At 35.3% G+C, this 17,427-nt stretch overlaps 1 protein-coding gene across 28 annotated transcripts in view; it reads right to left on the bottom strand.

Annotated features, from left to right (window-relative positions):
* Positions 1-17,427, bottom strand: part of Lcor (ligand dependent nuclear receptor corepressor) — a 134,311-nt gene that overhangs the window by 80,863 nt on the left and 36,021 nt on the right. Inside the window, exon 3 of one of the 28 annotated variants that reach the window (XM_058581168.1) lies at positions 5,604-5,698. The exons of the other annotated variants lie outside the window; for them this stretch is intronic. The gene's annotated coding sequence lies outside the window, so the exon portion shown is untranslated. The remainder of the gene's footprint in view (positions 1-5,603; positions 5,699-17,427) is intronic. 28 annotated transcript variants of the gene reach the window in all.

The following is a 17,427-nucleotide window of genomic DNA, read 5'->3' as shown; positions in this document are numbered from 1 at the left end:
TCTCATAATAACTAACACAATCCCTTGAGGGGGGAACTCAAGAGTAAAATAAAGGCATTATCCATTCATGGGAGCTCTGTCCCTATAATCCAAACACTTCCCCTAGATCTTGCCTCCTAACCTTGCTACTTGAGGAATTAAAGTTCCAATACATGAACATTTGTGGTCACCTCAGCCACAGCACAGTATACCAGAAAATTTTAGCAATTTTTACATCAAGTCTCCCTAGACTCTGTACTCAAGTTTATACAAAGTTTGGTGCTCAGTATTAAAAAACCTCCATCTCTAATAAAGTATTATTTTTGTAAAGTATCATTTCAAAGGTACTTGCTGGTTACAATAATCAATTAATATATTAATAAACAAAGAGCAAACTGACAGCATCTGTAGTTCTTTCCTTAAAATTCAAGAGTCTATGGCTTGCTGACACCAGACTGAACTTAATACAAGTGAGCCACAAAATTAAAGCAAATTAAAGGCACTAGATTATAATCTTTTATATGTTAACCAAAATAATATAAGGTAATTAATCCCTTTTAATTGATATTCTAGCTATCTCAGTATGTCATTCAACCAAAAAAGTCTTGATGAACTTCTTTGGTAATGAACAATGTTCAACCACTCTTTCCCTCATTGCTCTTAGCAGTTCATCCCACTGCTGAATAACTATATTCGTTAACAATTTTTCCAGGGCTGGAGATACAGTTCAGTTGGTAGAGTGCTTGTCTCACACGCAAAAGGCCATGGGGTTCAATGCTAAGCACCACAAAAGAAAAAAAGTTTTTCCTCTTTCCCTAAACTTCTGCTTCCAGCCCAAGCCCTCTGATTGCCCCTATCTGCTGGTCCAGTAGTCACTTTTAGAATTACCCAGCATAAGAATGATAACAAAACTTGACCAATATACTGGAAGGGAATAACTTAATCACAACTAATAACTCAAACTGAAAACAGAACTAATGAAGAAAAAAGTACTAAATTATAAATAGCATTTCTATTGAGACCAGGGAGCTTTAAAAAAAAAAAATTAGTTCCCCGCCCCCCCCTTAAAGAGAACAAATGTCTTGGGAAGAGGAAAAAAAATAAATTTGTCAAATACAGTTGTGTACCACCAAACATTTCAGTCAACAACACATTGCTTATGTGACAGTGGTCTAGTAAGAATATAATGAGACAAAAAATTCCTGTTGCCTAATGATATCATGGCTATTAACACAAAACACTGTGTGTGTAGTTATTTCACTGGTTTCTATTTCCTATATAGTCAGCCCTTGATAATTGGGGGTTAGGAGCACTGCCCTCAAAGCCCTGTGGAGAAAATAACTTTTGACTCCTCCAAAACTTATATATGAATAACTTACATAACTTATCAGTAGCCTACAGTTACCTTCCTGGTAATATACTGTGAAACATGTGTGAAACCCATGAGATCACTTTTTATAGAAATAAAATTTATCAGAGCACTGAAGTACTCTCCTGGAGATTATTAGTATCATATGGCACATAAAGAATCCTTGTAACTCTGGAGCTCACCACAATAGCAAAACTACTATAGTAGTACAGTATGTACAACAGTTAACTTTATAAAGTTATGATTTAATACTGCATCAAATACTTATTTACATCTCTAAAAAAATGAGATATAAACTGCAAATAGCACAATATATGGTATCTGTAGGCATAAGTATTGATCATTATTAAATTTCTGTAATAGACTCCTGTATATTTTATGGTAGTAAATGATAAAATAGAGTACTTTCTACATGAATTTAAGCATTCATGATGCTACACTTTTCTTTAACATTTATTTCCAAGCCATGTAGTTTGACTTGAGTGTTTTTTAAGTGTCATAAATCTCCAAAAATTAAATATATAAATAAAACTGACATATAAGTAGACCCATGTAAGTTCAAACGTGAGTTGTTAGAAAATCATTTGTACTACATTTTTTATTGTTATTTTAGAGTGTACTCCTACTTAGAAAAGCTTAGTGTAAAACAGTATTTTGTGTTTTATCAGCAGCAGCTTCCCATATGTTGTGCTTACTACTTCTCAACTGCACCAACAGGCCACGGCAAGTAACTCGTCTACACTATTTTTGTTAATACTCTCTATGACGCCATAGGCTAAGCAACATGAGACTGTAAAGGTAATTAAATGGAAAAAATACACAACAGAGAAAAGCAGCTTAAGAAATGCCTTCACATAATGTGTAATAAAAAGTCAGAGATCAGTGATGCACAGGTGGCCAGAATATTCTATACCTGTGAAGTATGATTTACTATAGAAGAACAAAGGGAAAGAATGAAAAGTTTAAAAACTTAAATCAAAATAAATTTTTAAGGGAAGAAAAAAGAAAATAAGACAAAGATTTCCTATTGAATGATAACTGACTTGAATCTTCGTATCTAAGGAACTCCATAAAGTGTGAGACATAATACTGCGAGTGGGGTGTACACATTTAACTCTCCTGAGAAAATGCCTGAATTAAATACCTGAAAATAAAAGTATAAAAGCTCAAAATGAGGGAAAATTTTAATTAAAATAAGAGGAAAGAGATTTAAAATTGCAGTCATTTAACTAGTAGATATAAATGCTAAAAGCCCAACGAACTGTTTTACAAAATTCTGAGGGGACAAGTGTTTTATGTAGCCAATCTATTATTATCTGTGCATACTGGCAAATGGACATTTCTAGATATGCTCTAATTTGGAAAGTGAAACTACCATTCATTCTGGGGGTGAGGGTTACTCAAAGTAGTTGGGATAAATAAGAAATTTTTCAGATTAAAGACCTGACAGCACTGTTTACGTGTTAAAGAAATACAGGTCAGACTGCTTATTTTTAAAATCTTTTCTTTATCTGCAGTCTTCATTTTTGTAGTATTTTTATTCGTTCCTTTTCATCTTGATCAATGTTACCAGATTTCTCTTCTTCTTCTAATACCCACTCTTTACCTTTTTAAATCCTTTCTATTGTTTGTTCTTTATTTCAATAAATGTTGCTATAGTTTTTTACCTTTTTTCATTATCTCTTTTCTTTGGAAAGAATGAAATATATCATATGGCACATGAAGAACCCTTGTAACTGTTGTATTTTTTTAAACTTATGATAAAATTTTTTTTTTCACTTATTCTCAGGCTTTCTTTAAAAAATAAGTATGGAGATGACTTAAGAGAACCAGAATTTTATTCTGTATAAAGAAGTAGTCTAGGATACACAAAAAGTGGTATAATCCATATAATGGTATAAAATTACAATATGGATGAATAAATCTTTAAAACATTTTACTAAATGTAAAAGTCCAGACATAAAAGACCATAGTTATGAGTCCATTCAGGCAAAATGTACAGAGACATTGCTGGTTTAGGAGTGAAAAATGCAAATAACTGCAAATGGGCACCACAATTCTTTTTGTAGTAATGGCAACATTCTAAAAATCAAATTGCAATGATGGTTGCAAAATTCTGTGAATGTAATAAAAATCAGTGACCTATATACATAAAATGGGAAAATGTAAAGGATACAAATTATATCTAAATAAAGCTGTCAACAAAATAATAAGTACTTTTATATATTTCTGGTAAAAATTTATCATGTTTTAAGAAAATCTGGCCTATGAAAGCCAATCTTATGACTGACTCTAAGATGTATGCATGAACAGCTGACTTACTTGTGATTTTATGCTGAAATGTTTGCATACTGTATTAAACACTTACAAAATTCAATAATCACATAATTTTAAATTATTACAGTTACAAGATTTATTTAAGTTTGTAGAAGTTTTAAGTCAATATCTAACAATAAATAAACTTTTCTAGTTTTGTTTTATGAAATTATCAAGTTTGTTAAAATTTGCTATAGAGTACAATGTACATTTATGAAGAATTGTTTTATATTTACAAATTTAAATAATTGTGAACATAAATTAAAAAAATCAAACACGCTATGTGTTATCTCCTCTATATACAAAGTCACCCCATAAAAGAGATTACTTATAAAACCTCATATTTAATAAGGACCAATAAAATGTTTACACAGAGCCCAGCAGTGTGAGAATACAGGAGATGTTTTTAAAAATATGTCCTGCTATAAAGATATTTAAAATTCTAGTCAAGAAGTAAAAATTAGTACACATTTCTACTATTATGCAGAATAATCTCTTTATCTCTTGCACCAGAGCATATTTCTAATAGCCTACTTCATATTAGCCCCAGATATCCCAAATACACCTCAAAAAGCAAATCAATATCATTTTATTTCTTTTCCTTCAACTCAACCACTGGTTCCTGAACTTCTTTCCAGGAAAATGACATCATCAATCCCTCATCCATTCCAAGTCATTCAGGTTAGAAATCTCTATCAGTTAATGATTCTGTTAAGTCAGGGAGTCTTCCGGTCCTGTTCGTTCTACTTCAGAAAGATCCCTCCAAATCTGTTCTTTTCTACCCCTTAACTTAGTCCAAGATAGGAGCATCCTTCATTAGAATGAAGTTATATTATTGATAAACTTTATTTATTTATTTATTTATTTATTTAGCATTTAATCCACTAGATTTAGAGCAAATATCTGAAGCTTATTCATATTTTAACATCAACCTGTTCCGTAATACTACAGTCCTCGAGGATGTATGTACTCAATAAATGTTGGATAAATATAAACACTTTTTCTATTTCCTATATCCTCATATTTACTGAGTGGTAGAAATTTTTCTGAGGACTCCATTTTGTATGTATAGTATGTTGAAGGCTTAAAGAAATACAATAAATAAAAGAGAAGGATAACTGATATTTGATGGGAAAAGGATGGCTTTCTGTTTCAGCTCAACTAAGTTCCCTGTAACTGTGAACTAAACCGGTAAACCCAGAATATAAGTAAGGGCTTTCTTTGTTCTTTTTCCAAGAACAGAGAGAAAGGCAAACTTCTTTTGCACAAAGCTATAATCACAGCAAAAATAGAAATGGGGCTGGGGTTGTGGTTCAGCGGTAGAGGGCTCACCTAGCATGTGCAAGGCCCTAGGTTCAATCCTCAGCACCACATAAAAATAAATAAAATAAAGGTATGGTGTCCAACTACAACTAAAAACTAAATATAAAAAAAATATGAATAAACTGGAAACGATACGGTACTAAGAAAAATAGTATTAATATGGAAAAGAATACATATTCAGTCGATAGAATATTTCCAAAATAATTCCACTTATTCATATATATACACATATTGCCATAAGTGGCATTCCAAGATGCTAAGTAACCAAAATCACAAAGATAGTAAGTAGCTAGGTCAGTTGGAAACCTAAGGGCAGTTTTGACTCTTTTTTTTTGTTGTTGTTGTTATATCAAACTATCTTAGGTGAAGTAATTATGCTTAGAAAGAAGTCATTTAAATGCAAATCTGAAGCTGATTAAGAATGAGTTAATTATATCAGCAGTTCACAATCTCTAGGCTACAATCCCTTAGAGGACCTCAGTCATTACAAGGTCAGTAAATCCATATGAGCACTGCTTATAAATTAAATAAAAATGTGCTTGCATACATAGCCACTACTTTTTGGAACACATCTTGCTGTTAACAACAAGATACATATTTACTTAAAAAGCATTACTTGGGCTGAGGATGTGGCTCAAGTGGTAGCGCGCTCATGCGTGCGGCCCGGGTTCGATCCTCAACACCACATACAAAACGAAGATGTTGTGTCCGCTGAAAACCAAAAAATAAATATTAAAATTCTCTCTCTCTCTTAAAAAAAAAAAAAAAAAAAGCATTAGGTGGGGATATAGCTCAATGGCAGTTAGTCTAGCAAGCCCAAGGCCCAACAGGGTTCCATCTCTAGCATGGAAGGGAGAGAGGGAGGAAAAAAGCATTACTGAATTCACAATAGCCTTCTTTCATCACATATCTTCTCAACAATAACAAATGCACAGGTACAATGTGTGATAGGTAAGCAGTTTCTTTTGGTTTTCTGCCCTTTAAATGGAAATTTGAAAGGAGACCTCATACTCAATGGAAGTCATGGAGTTAACAAAACTACAAGCTCAATGATTTCCCTCACTCTAGGTAAAATGGGAATTTCTTAAAAACGAACATTTTAAGGTTCTTGGGGGGAAGGAGTGTTCCTTTTCTCCCTCTCCCATCCTCTATTCCTTTTCCATTTATTTCCTTCTTTCCAGAATTAGTCCCAGCCCTAGATCTAGCATGCTTGTGGAAGCTTTATGCTGTTATGAGATTCACTTGTTTTCAGTATGTGGATCTCAATGTCTCTACACTATTTTAAAATTACTCATATTTCCCATTTCCTCACAAAGTCTATTTAAGACAAGCATTTCAGTTTAATACTTTTTAAATTTTTTTTTTAGTTGATAGACCTTTATTTTATTTATTTATATGCAGTACTGAGAATCGAACCCAGAGCCTCACACATGCCGGCAAGTGCACTACCACTGAGTCACAGCCACAGCCAGTTTAATACATTTTTGAACAACAAAAAGAATGTAACATTAGGTATGCCTGAACAACATTCCTTTCATCTCTCACACTCCCTAAGTATCAGAAATACCATTAACATCCAAATGAGTGCTATTGCACATAACAGTCACCTTATGATAGGTCACAATAAAATGATATTGCTGAGGGTAATCATACTGTAGTCTACCTTCCTGCCCACTGCCACCCGCCTCACATACAATAAAAGAATACTAAAACAATGCTACAGTTTGAATGTAGTTAGTGTTCCCCCAATGTCCATGTATTTAAGGCTTGGTCCCCAAAGTAGAACCTTTAGGAGGTAGGGCCTAGTGGGAGATTCCCTATATCATAGAGGTATGCCCCTGAAAGTGTGGGATCTCACTAGTCCTCTTTTGCTCTGCTCCCTGGCTCACAAGATTAGTCATGTATTCTGCCATATGCTCCTGACATGAGATACTGCCCTCACCAAAGACTTAGAGCAAGAGGGCCATTGGATCTTGGACTGGAAATCTCCAGAACCATGGGCCTAACCCTTTTTACTTTGTAAGTTAATTGCCACACACAGTTCATTGCAGTGATGGAAGGCTAGTACATAGTTTCAGGAAAAATTAGCTTAAATAAAGTAAAAAGCTTTTCCTGTTTCTGAGTCTCTTTTTTCCTGGGGTATTTAGACATTTTCTGAGTTTCTATTATAAGTCAGGCACTCGAGGTGCAGCTACAAACAAAAAATATGAAGCCCTTATCTTGGAAGGGGGAACAAATGACATAAATGTTGATGATGAGGAGGAAGATGGTGGTAATAGTGACAAATGTGTAGCTTAGAGTAAATAGAAGTAAAAGTAGGAAAGCATAATAAAGTCAGACGATAATTAAACCCTGGTAAACCTTTACAGATAACAATGAGAAATGTTGAGGAAGTGCTGAGTGAGGAAGAAAGTATTTAAAATGGTCATGGTTTTGATATAGTTTGAGTGTGCCCAATGCCCCCAAAGGGTTCATGTTCTGGAAGCTTGATCCCCAGTTATGAGGATGTTGAGATAGTGAAATCTTCAAGAGGTGGGACCGAGTGGGAAGTTATTAGGTCTTTGAAAGGAAGTAATGCTTTTCTCATGGGAGTGTATTCTCCTACGACATCAGAGTGTTGAAGGCAAGCTTGGCATCTCCCCTGAACAACTCTATTCCATGCTTGCAGACATGCTTCTTCTGCATGCAGCTGTTTTCCATTCCATTTCTCTACCATGGTGTATGTAATAGGCCCTGGCCAAGGTGCAGGTACCATGCTGTTCTGACTCTCAGTCACCAAAATGTTAGAAAAATAAGCCACTTTGTTTCCACATTACCCAGCTCAGGTATTTTGTTATTGCAACATGAAACAGACTAAGATCGGAAAGAAGAACATTTCTGAGAATTGAATGAAGTGAGGAAACACACCACATTCAAAACAGAAAGTTCTAGGCAAAGGAAACAACCCTGAAGCAATCAATATATGGTCTAAAGTATAATATATGTGAGTGGAAAAGTGGGAGATGAGGTCAGAGATCTAGAGGCCAGATCATATAGGCCATGGTAAAGGGACTGGATTTTATTTATTAGAAATCCACTAGAGTTTTATATTTGGGTAATAGTGGAGGTAACATGAATAGATTGATACTAAGATTACCGAGTGGCTACACAGAGAATAAAGGTAAAGCATTATAAGGAGAGTGTTACTACTTGGAAAGAGATACGTGGATTCAACTGTACCAGTAGCAAAGGCAGTAGAGAGTAACTGTACATAGGATGTATTTTGAAGATAAAATCAACTTGTCTTGATGATGCACTGTTGTAGAATGCAAAGAAAAGGCATTTTAAAATGACACTTAAGCTTTGGCCTGTGGAATAGGTGAATGGTAGCGGAGTTTCTAAAATGAAGAAGACTGGAAGAAACACAGGTTTGGCAGACAGCGAGTTCCATGTGAGACAAGTCTCTTAGAAATCAAAGTGGGTACATGTAGAGGCATTAGGATATGGAAGTTTGAAGTTAAAGGGAGAAACTGGGCTATAGATATAAAACTGGGGATCAGCACACTATTGACAGAACTTAAAGCCTTGCATCTAGATGAGGTCCTATTAAATAAATGAGGACAGATAAAAAAGAAAAGGAAGGAAAAAAACTAAATATTGGAGCATCCCATTCTTAAGAATTCATCCCAAAATCTAAAAATTAGGACAAAAGAAAGTGAAAATTAAAATCAAGGCTTATTTATGGGTTTATCCATGTAAGCGAACAACTTAGTTTTAAAGTACTCAAAAAATACTAGCTGATCTGAATGAATAAATACACATCTCACTGAAGAGTGTGTATTTTACCCCATCCTCATTCCACATCTAAGAGATGATTTTGAAAGCAAATACATTCCTTTTAATATAATCAACCACATTTTAAAATAATAAAATACATTTAAATGTATGTAACTTATTTATATATTAAAAACCATTACTTTATACCACACTTCCAAAATAATATGTGGCCATACAAAAGATAAAATCTCAATATAGACCCTGTTGCAATAAGCTTCGGAATGTTTTAGAAAATTTTAAATTGTACCAAGATTTAATTATCTCTGACATATACTTACCTATATAAACTTTTCAACACACTCTAAACTCCCAAGTACATTCAATCCAAGTCTGTCTCTCCTATATACCTTGCTTTTCTTTGTTCTGATCCCTCTCTTCACTCTTTTGCTTCTGCCTAAAATATTCTCTGAAATCTCGATAATCTTGACGCTGTTGTCAAGGTCATAGTTTAAAAGTCCCTACCAACTGTTCTTTCCTCTCAACTGATTTCCAACACAATATCTTTCACTGTATTCCTCCTTCATTTTCAACATGAATGAACATGTTTTATGTATTCAAGTGAATTTTTATAATCAATGCTGTACTATAATAGAAGGAGCGCTATTACTTCAGGAAGTAAGAGATATAGTGGTTAAGAACATGAACTCTAGAGCCACATGACTTGAGCTGAAAATTTTGACTCTCCCTTTTAAAAGGTTTTTAAGCTTTGAACATTTATTAATTATTTTAATGCCTTACCTTACTTGGCTATAAAATTTCTAAAAGGATTAAACAAATATTTGCTAATTGCTTAGAATAGCATCTGAAAATACATTAGAAACACTGTATTAATGAAGAATTGAAGGAAAAAAACATAGCAGAGAGGTTGAATTTGTTTCATAACTCCTCTTTTGTTCCCTATATGATTAAAAACATGCACTACATGTGCATACAACAATAACTGCAAATCTACATTGGTGAGTAAACAATGTATAAAGATTTACGAAAGATGGGGCTGGGGCTCAGTGGTAGAGTGCTTGCCTTGTGTGGGTTAGGCACTGGGTTCAATCCTCACACCACATAAAAATAAATAAATAAAAAGATATTGCCATTAACTAAAAAAAAAAAAAGAAGAAGAAGAAAGAAAGAAAGAAAGGAAAAAAAAAAGATTTAAGGGGGAGAACTACATAGGACCAAAGTATTTTGCATACTATCGAAACCTAATTGTTATTCATTCAAAATAGACTGTTACGAATTAAGATGTCAATTACAATGCTCAAGGAAAATAAGTTAAAATACATAGTGAAAGAAATGAGGAGGGAATTAAAATGGTAACTAAAATATATCTATATGACACCCCCCCCAAAAAAAAGTAGTCATGGAGGGCTGGAACAAAATCCATTAAAGACACGCAGGGGAGGGGAGTAAAATGGCATAGGCACTTCTTTTACCAACAATTCCATTAAGTGTAAATGGAGCAAACTCCATTTAAAAGGCATGACGGGGCAGAGTAGATTTAAAAACATGATCAAACTTTATGCTTTCTATTAGAGACCTGCTTTAGAGCCAGAGACACAAAACAAGTTGAAAGTGAAAGAAAAAAGCCTATGCACACTATAACCAGAAGAATGGAGTGACTATATATTAACCCCCTTTTCAACAAAGGACTAATTCCAAGTCTTCTAACAAAGGCCTGAGTCTACAAATTATTACTGAGTCCTATGTATACAATGCTTTTTCCTACACATACAAACTTATAATTAAATTCAATCTATGAATTAGGCACAGTAAGAGACTAACAAAAACTAATAAAAAAAGAACTACAAAAGTGTACTGTAATAAAGTTATATGAATGATCCCTCTTAGTCCAAACCTATTCTTGAATCTGTATAATCATTCCTCATTTGCAATAAATGGCTTAAGTGCCATTCATTTCAGTGTCACTCATAATTTGCTGAAGTCTTCATACAGGCTCAATACTTTCTGGCACAACACTTTACCGTTAAATGAAAATCATTTTCTGTTCATGCTTTCCACCCACAAATTTAATGCCTTTTCCATTTTAACTAAGCATTATCAATGTGCACTGTGGCTATAACTTTTACAGTTCTTAGTGGTGATGGCAAAACCAGCACCAGTTTCTTGTTACTGCTTCACAATTTCACATATATATCTGTTGTTTTTATTGCAGATCCTAGCAACCTTGGCATATATATATTTTTTCTTTCTTATTAGTCAAGAAATTTCACCTTTTCACCTAAAGGAAGCACTCCATAGTTTCTCTTTGGCATGCTAGAATTGCCAGAATCACTACCCTTGTGTTTGGGGGCCATTATTAAGTAAAAATAAAGTTAACTTGAACACAAGCACTATGAAACTATGATAATTTATGTGATAACTGAGATGGCTCCCAGGCATCAGACAGGGAGTGTATACAGCATGGACATGCTAGACAAAGAGATAATTCATGACCCACCAGATGGTGAGAAATGTCATAACACTACTCAGAAGTGCACATAATTTAAAACTTACGAATTGTTAATTCTAAAATTTTCTATTTTATATTTTTGGATTATAGTTGGCTTCAGAGAACTGAAATTGTGGCAAGCAAAGCCTTGCAGAGGGAAGGAAGGCTACTGTATTAATATCAGATGAGGGCTAGGATATAGCTCAGTGGTAGAGCACTTGCCTGGCATGTGTAAGATCATGGGTTCTATTCCTAACACCACAGGGGAAAAAAGGTGTTAAAAAAAAAAAATCAGATGAAACAGATGTTGCTATGGTCTGAATGCTTGTGTGCCTCCTGCCTAACCCTTATATTGAAATCCTATCCCACCAAGTATTAGGAAGCAGAGCCTTTGGAAAGTGATTATATCAAGAGGATAGACTCCTCATGAATGGGATTAGCAATCTAATGAGAGACCATCATGAATCAGAAAGTGAGCCCTCACTAAACACCAACTCTACTTCCCAGTCTCCAAACAAAAACTGTGGGAAATAAATTTCTACTGTTTATAAGCCATCCATCCAGTCTGTGGTATTTTGTTATAGCAGACTGAACAGACTAAGACTATCAATTGGCAGGAGTAGGTAATACTATAACAAATGCCTAAAAATATGGGAGCTGCCTGCCCACTCAGTATTGTGGGTGGCTCTCTACCACTAAGATTATATCCCCAACCCTCTTCATTTTTTGTTTTGGGACAGGTTCTAAGTTGCCTAGGCTGTCCTCAAACTTGCTATTTTCCTGCTTCAACTTTCCAAGTTGCTGGGATTTACAAATATGTGCCACTTCACCCAGCATGGCAGCTGTTTTGGGAGTGGATGGTGGATAGAGACTGGAAGAGTCTTGAGATGCATACTTTACAGAGTTCTGTTGCCAAGAACAAGTTGTTATATGTGATTCTGGTGAGGACTTACGAGGAGAACAGAGCTAAGAGAATGCCTCAATCTTCTTAGAGAATACCTTCTGAGCAGAAATGAACAAAATTTTGCTAGAAATATAGACAGTAAAGGCCTTTCTTAATGCAATCCCAGATGGAAACAAGGAACATGTTACTGAACAATATAATTGTTAGTCCCCTTGTTATAAAGTTATTATGGTTTAGATATGAGGCGTCTCCCAAAAGCTTATATGTAAGACAATGCAAGAACATTCAGAGGTAAAATGATTGGGTTATGAGAGCCTTAACCCAATCAGTGCATTAATTCCCTGATGGGGATTGACTGAGTAGTAAGTGAAGACAGGTAGGGTGGGGCTAGAGGAGGTAAACTTTGGGGGGCTTGCCTTTTTTATTTTTTTTATTTTGTGTATCTCTGCTTCCTGAGATGATGTTCTGAGCTGCTTCCCTCTACCACACTCTTCTGCCATGATGTTCAGCCTCACCTCAAGCCCAAGGAATGGAGTCAGCCATCTATGAACTGAGATTTCTGAAACCATGAGCCCCCCAAAAGCTTTTCCCTCTTTAAAATTGTTCTTGTTAGGTCCTTTGGTCACAGCAACGAAAAAGCTAACTAAAACAAAAGTGGAAAAGAACTTAGCTAAACTGTATTCATGTCCTAGTGTTTTGCAACAAATCAAACATGTGAACAATGAAAATGAATGTTAAGCTGAGGAACTATCTAATGAAAGTGTTGAAGGGAGGGAGGCCTGGTTCTTCCTGACTACTTAGATTTATCAAAAGGAGAAAACAGACGAAAAATTAGGTAAATTTTCAGTTCATCCATATATTCAGTGTATGGAATGAGAAACATGTTTCATAGAGAATGCCAAGGATGTGGCCAAATAACCATCTGATAAAGACATATATAGTCAGCTAGTACCTACCATTCAAAAAATTAAATTGTGAAGGCTCTTCAGAAAACCCAAGCTACCCTTTCTCACAAGATCAGGATGAAAAGGCCCTAGCTAACACAGGACTACCACAAAGAGCTCTCAATAGGACCTGTAAAGTCATCCACTCACACACAATTCCATCCTTGAATACCAATGGGTATGTGACTCATGTACAGACCCGAGAAGATGTTGGCCTGTGGGGGGATGGGAGAGAACACAACAACCACCCTATTAGGTCCAAAAGATGGTACCCTCCCTACCATCTTCAGTGAATGTGGAAGGTTTTATATTGTCTGCCCTACTAGGTTTTAGATTTGCTTGGGGCCTATTTCCTCTTTCTTTGTTCCTATTTCTCCTTTTTGAAATGGGAATATCTATCCCACCAATATACTTTGGAAGTATATAAGATGTTTGATATCATATCAAATGTTTTTAGAGGAGGGGCAAGCATGTGTGCTGTGGTCTGGAATTTCTGTCCTCCCCGAATTCCTATGTTGAACTCCAAATCCCCAAAGTGATAGGATTAGGACATGTGGCCTTTAGGAGACAAAAGTTTATGAGAGCTACTAAAACATCTGAGTAATGCCTCAATAAAAGACTCCCAAGAAAGATCCTTCACCTTTCAACCACATGACAACACAGTGGAAAAAAACGCACTAGGAAGCATGCTCTCCCCAGATCCCAAACCTGTCACAACCTTGATGTGGCATTACCAGCCAAAAGAACTGCGGAAACAAGTTTATTTTATTTATAAGTACCTGGTCTATGGTATTTTGTTACAGAAGTCCAAACAGGCTAAGATAGACATTAAAACAAAATCTGTTAAGAATTCTTGACAAAGAACAGTATGTCATGATAACACAGTCAATCCATCAAAATTTAATATTTAAAAAACATTTGACCCTAATGACATATTTCCAAAATAGATTAAGTAAAAACTGAAAAAACTGAGGAAAACACGGCTCAACAATAATTATCTAGAGACTTAAACATACCACATGAATGATACAGGGCTGGGGTTGTGGCTCAGTGGTAGAGTGCTTTGCCTGGCATATGTGAAGTATGGGTTCAATTCTCAGCATTGCATATAAATAAATGAATAAAATAAAGGTCCATCAACATCTAAAAATATATTTAAAAAATGAATGATACAGCTAAGAGAGAGAGAAACAGAAGGCTTGAACAACACTATTAATCAACTAGACCTAAAAGTATTACACAGAATATGCCAACCAACATCAGAATACACATTCTCAAATACATAGCAACATCCTCAAAGTACGTTTAAGTTACAAAAAAGTTTCAGTAAACTTTAAAAAGACAAACCATGTGGGCTGGGGCTGTGGCTCATTCTATGAGGCTAGTATTATTCTAATACCAAAAACAGACAATGACATCACAAGAAACTATAAACCAACATTCCTCACAAATACAGATACAAGTATCTTCAAATAAATACTAGCAAACCAAATTCAGCAGCATATCAAATGGACTGCCCATTGCAGTTTTAGCCTGGGAAGCCAAGAGTGGTTCAACACAAATATCAGCTGGGGGTTGGGGAAATCTGTCACCATATTAATAGAACAAATAGGGAGAAACCAGAAATGGATCATCTCAATTGAAACAAAAAAAGTAAACAATTTAGGAGCTTTCACAACCCAATAAGAGAACCTATGAAAAACTCACAGATAACATACTTAATAGTGAAAGATTGAAAGCTTCTCCAATCAGGTACAACACAAGGACGTCTGCTCTTACCACTTCCTTTTAACATTGTCTAGACATTCTAGCCATAGAATTGAGAAAAAGAAATGGCATCCAAAATGAAAAAAAAGTAAAACTACCTCTTTTCACAGATGACATGATTTTTAAATTTCAGTAGTGGGGACTGTACTCAGGGACTTGCACATGTTAGAAAAGCACTCTACCTCTGAACCATATCCCTAGACCTTTTTAAAAACACATTTTTGGGACAAGATCTCCCTCAGTTACCCACTTTGGCCAGGAACTTGTGATTCTTCTGCCTCAGAAGTTGCGGAATTACAGGTATGCACCACCATACCCAGCAACATGATCTTATATATAGAAAATCCTTTAAAAAATCCCACCCAAAAATCTATTAGATCTAATAAACAAATTCAGCAAGGCTGGAGCATATAAGACCAACATCAGTTAAGGTAAAAAAAAAAAAAAAAAAAAACCGGAGAATCACAATTCCTAATCTCAAGCCCATTACAAAGCTATGACAACACAAGTGTGGTGACTGCACAAGGATACATACAAGGACCAACAGAACAGAACTACAGGCCAGAAATAAGCCATATGGCCAATTCACTTTCTTTTTTGGGGGGGTGGGGGAGTGTTACTGGGAATTGAACCCAGGGGCACTTTATCACTGAACTATATCCCCAGTCCTTTTAATCTTTTATTTTGATATCCTCCTGCCTCAGTCTCCCTTATCATGAGATTACAGGTATGTGCCATCAGGCCTGGCTTGGCTAATTCATTTTCAACAAGGATTCCAAGGCAATCCAGTGGAAGAAAAATTGTCTTTTCCACAGAATGTGCAAAAGAAAGAAGGTAGAACGATGCCTCACACTGAACACAAAGATTAACTCAAACTTTATGGAGTGAATACTATAAAACACTTAGGAGAATATATATGTGTAAATATTTATGACTTTGGACCTAGCAATGGATTTTGAGACATGACACCAAAAGCACAAACATCAAAAGAAGAAGGAAAATATGAATTCATAAATATTTAAAAACTTCTACAAATCTGAAAATGTTATAAAAAAAGACAACCAACCCATAAAATAGAAAATTTTTACAAATCATATATCTGATAAGAGTCTAGATTCCTGAATAAAGAACTCTTACAATTCATTAAAAAGGATAACTCAAATAGAAGTGAGCAAAGGGTTTGAACAGATTTTCTCTGAAGATTTATAAATGGCCAATGCATGTGAAAAAGATGCTTAATAGCACCAATATGGAAATGCAACTGTTATGGTTTAGATGTGAGGTGTCCCCCAAAAGCTCATGTGTGAGACAAAGCAAGAGGATTTAGAGAAACAAATGGGTTATGAGAGCCTAAGCCTAATCAGGGCATTAATCCAGATAGGAATTAACTGGGTGGTACACCCACCACTTCACACCCACTAGCATTGCTTTAGAGCAAGCAGGGATGGGGAGATGACCATCTTTATTTAAAATCATTAAGGAGAACATATATCAAGAAATATTAGAAAAGGACATCCCTTTTAACAAAGACACAGAATAAATTTTAAAGTATCCAAATGTTAAAACTTTAAGCAGAGCCTAATCAACACAAATTCACCCCCGCAAAAGAATCAAAATAATGTATTTTTGAACTAACATTCTAATACTAAGAGAAACAAATGACAAGTCAACAAACTATTAAGAATGCCATTTTAAAGAGATTTGATTTACTAAGCTCAAAACACAGTGAGTCCAATTCTTAAAGCTTTATATTACTATGCAGATATTCAAATGAGTTGTGATATTCTAAGTAACTGTAAAGCATGTGTTTCTTTAATTACTGAAACCGGGTGTGTAGGGCACACCTGTAATCCCAGAGGCTTGAGAGGTTGAGGCAGGAAGATTTGAGTTCAAAGCCAGTCTCAGCAACTTAGCAAGGCCCTAAGCAACTCAGCAATACCCTGTCTCTAATAAAATATTAAAAAGGGTTGGGGATGTGCCTCAGTTTTTAATCACTCTGGGTTCAATTCCGGGTACCCCCCCCCAAAAATCAAAATAATGTAATATGATTTCAGGTTGTTTTCCCACAAAGTCTATAAAGATTTACAGAAAATTTCCTGTTGAACAGTGACAGATTTCTAGGTGGGACCAAACTATTCAGGTTACATATGCCAAAATAACTTAAAAGTTCTGAAACTACAAAAATATCTGGATATATTGGATAAAAACTATATATGCACACATATCACCCCCAAATACACATATTCAATGCATTGCTAAGCTCAAAAGGTAGGTGGAAAATTCCTCAAGTAAAAGAAATGAAGAAGAATCTGGAAGGCACAGCTCAGTGTGCTGATACACTGAGATTATATATGGATAAGCTCAGGGTATAACACTCATGCAGAGATACAAGAGGTGCCTTAGGAAGCTGAAACAGACTCTTAGAAAAGTCAGGATCCTAGAACAATGTTACCTAAAAGTGTGCCATGTTAGCAACTGGCAGCTTGGTTTCCTAGAAATGCAAACTCCTGGACCCATACTCAGACCTACTGAGTCAGTATTTCTGGAAATGGGCTCAGCAATC

Source organism: Marmota monax, unplaced genomic scaffold (assembly GCF_021218885.2).
Source record: "Marmota monax isolate L192 unplaced genomic scaffold, Marmota_monax_Labrador192_F-V1.1 WCK01_AAM20220418_F8-fsc00004, whole genome shotgun sequence".
NCBI classification, from domain to species: Eukaryota; Metazoa; Chordata; class Mammalia; order Rodentia; family Sciuridae; genus Marmota; species Marmota monax.
The sequence above is the reverse complement of the archived record's forward strand: the minus strand, read 5'-3'. Positions and strand labels throughout refer to the sequence as shown.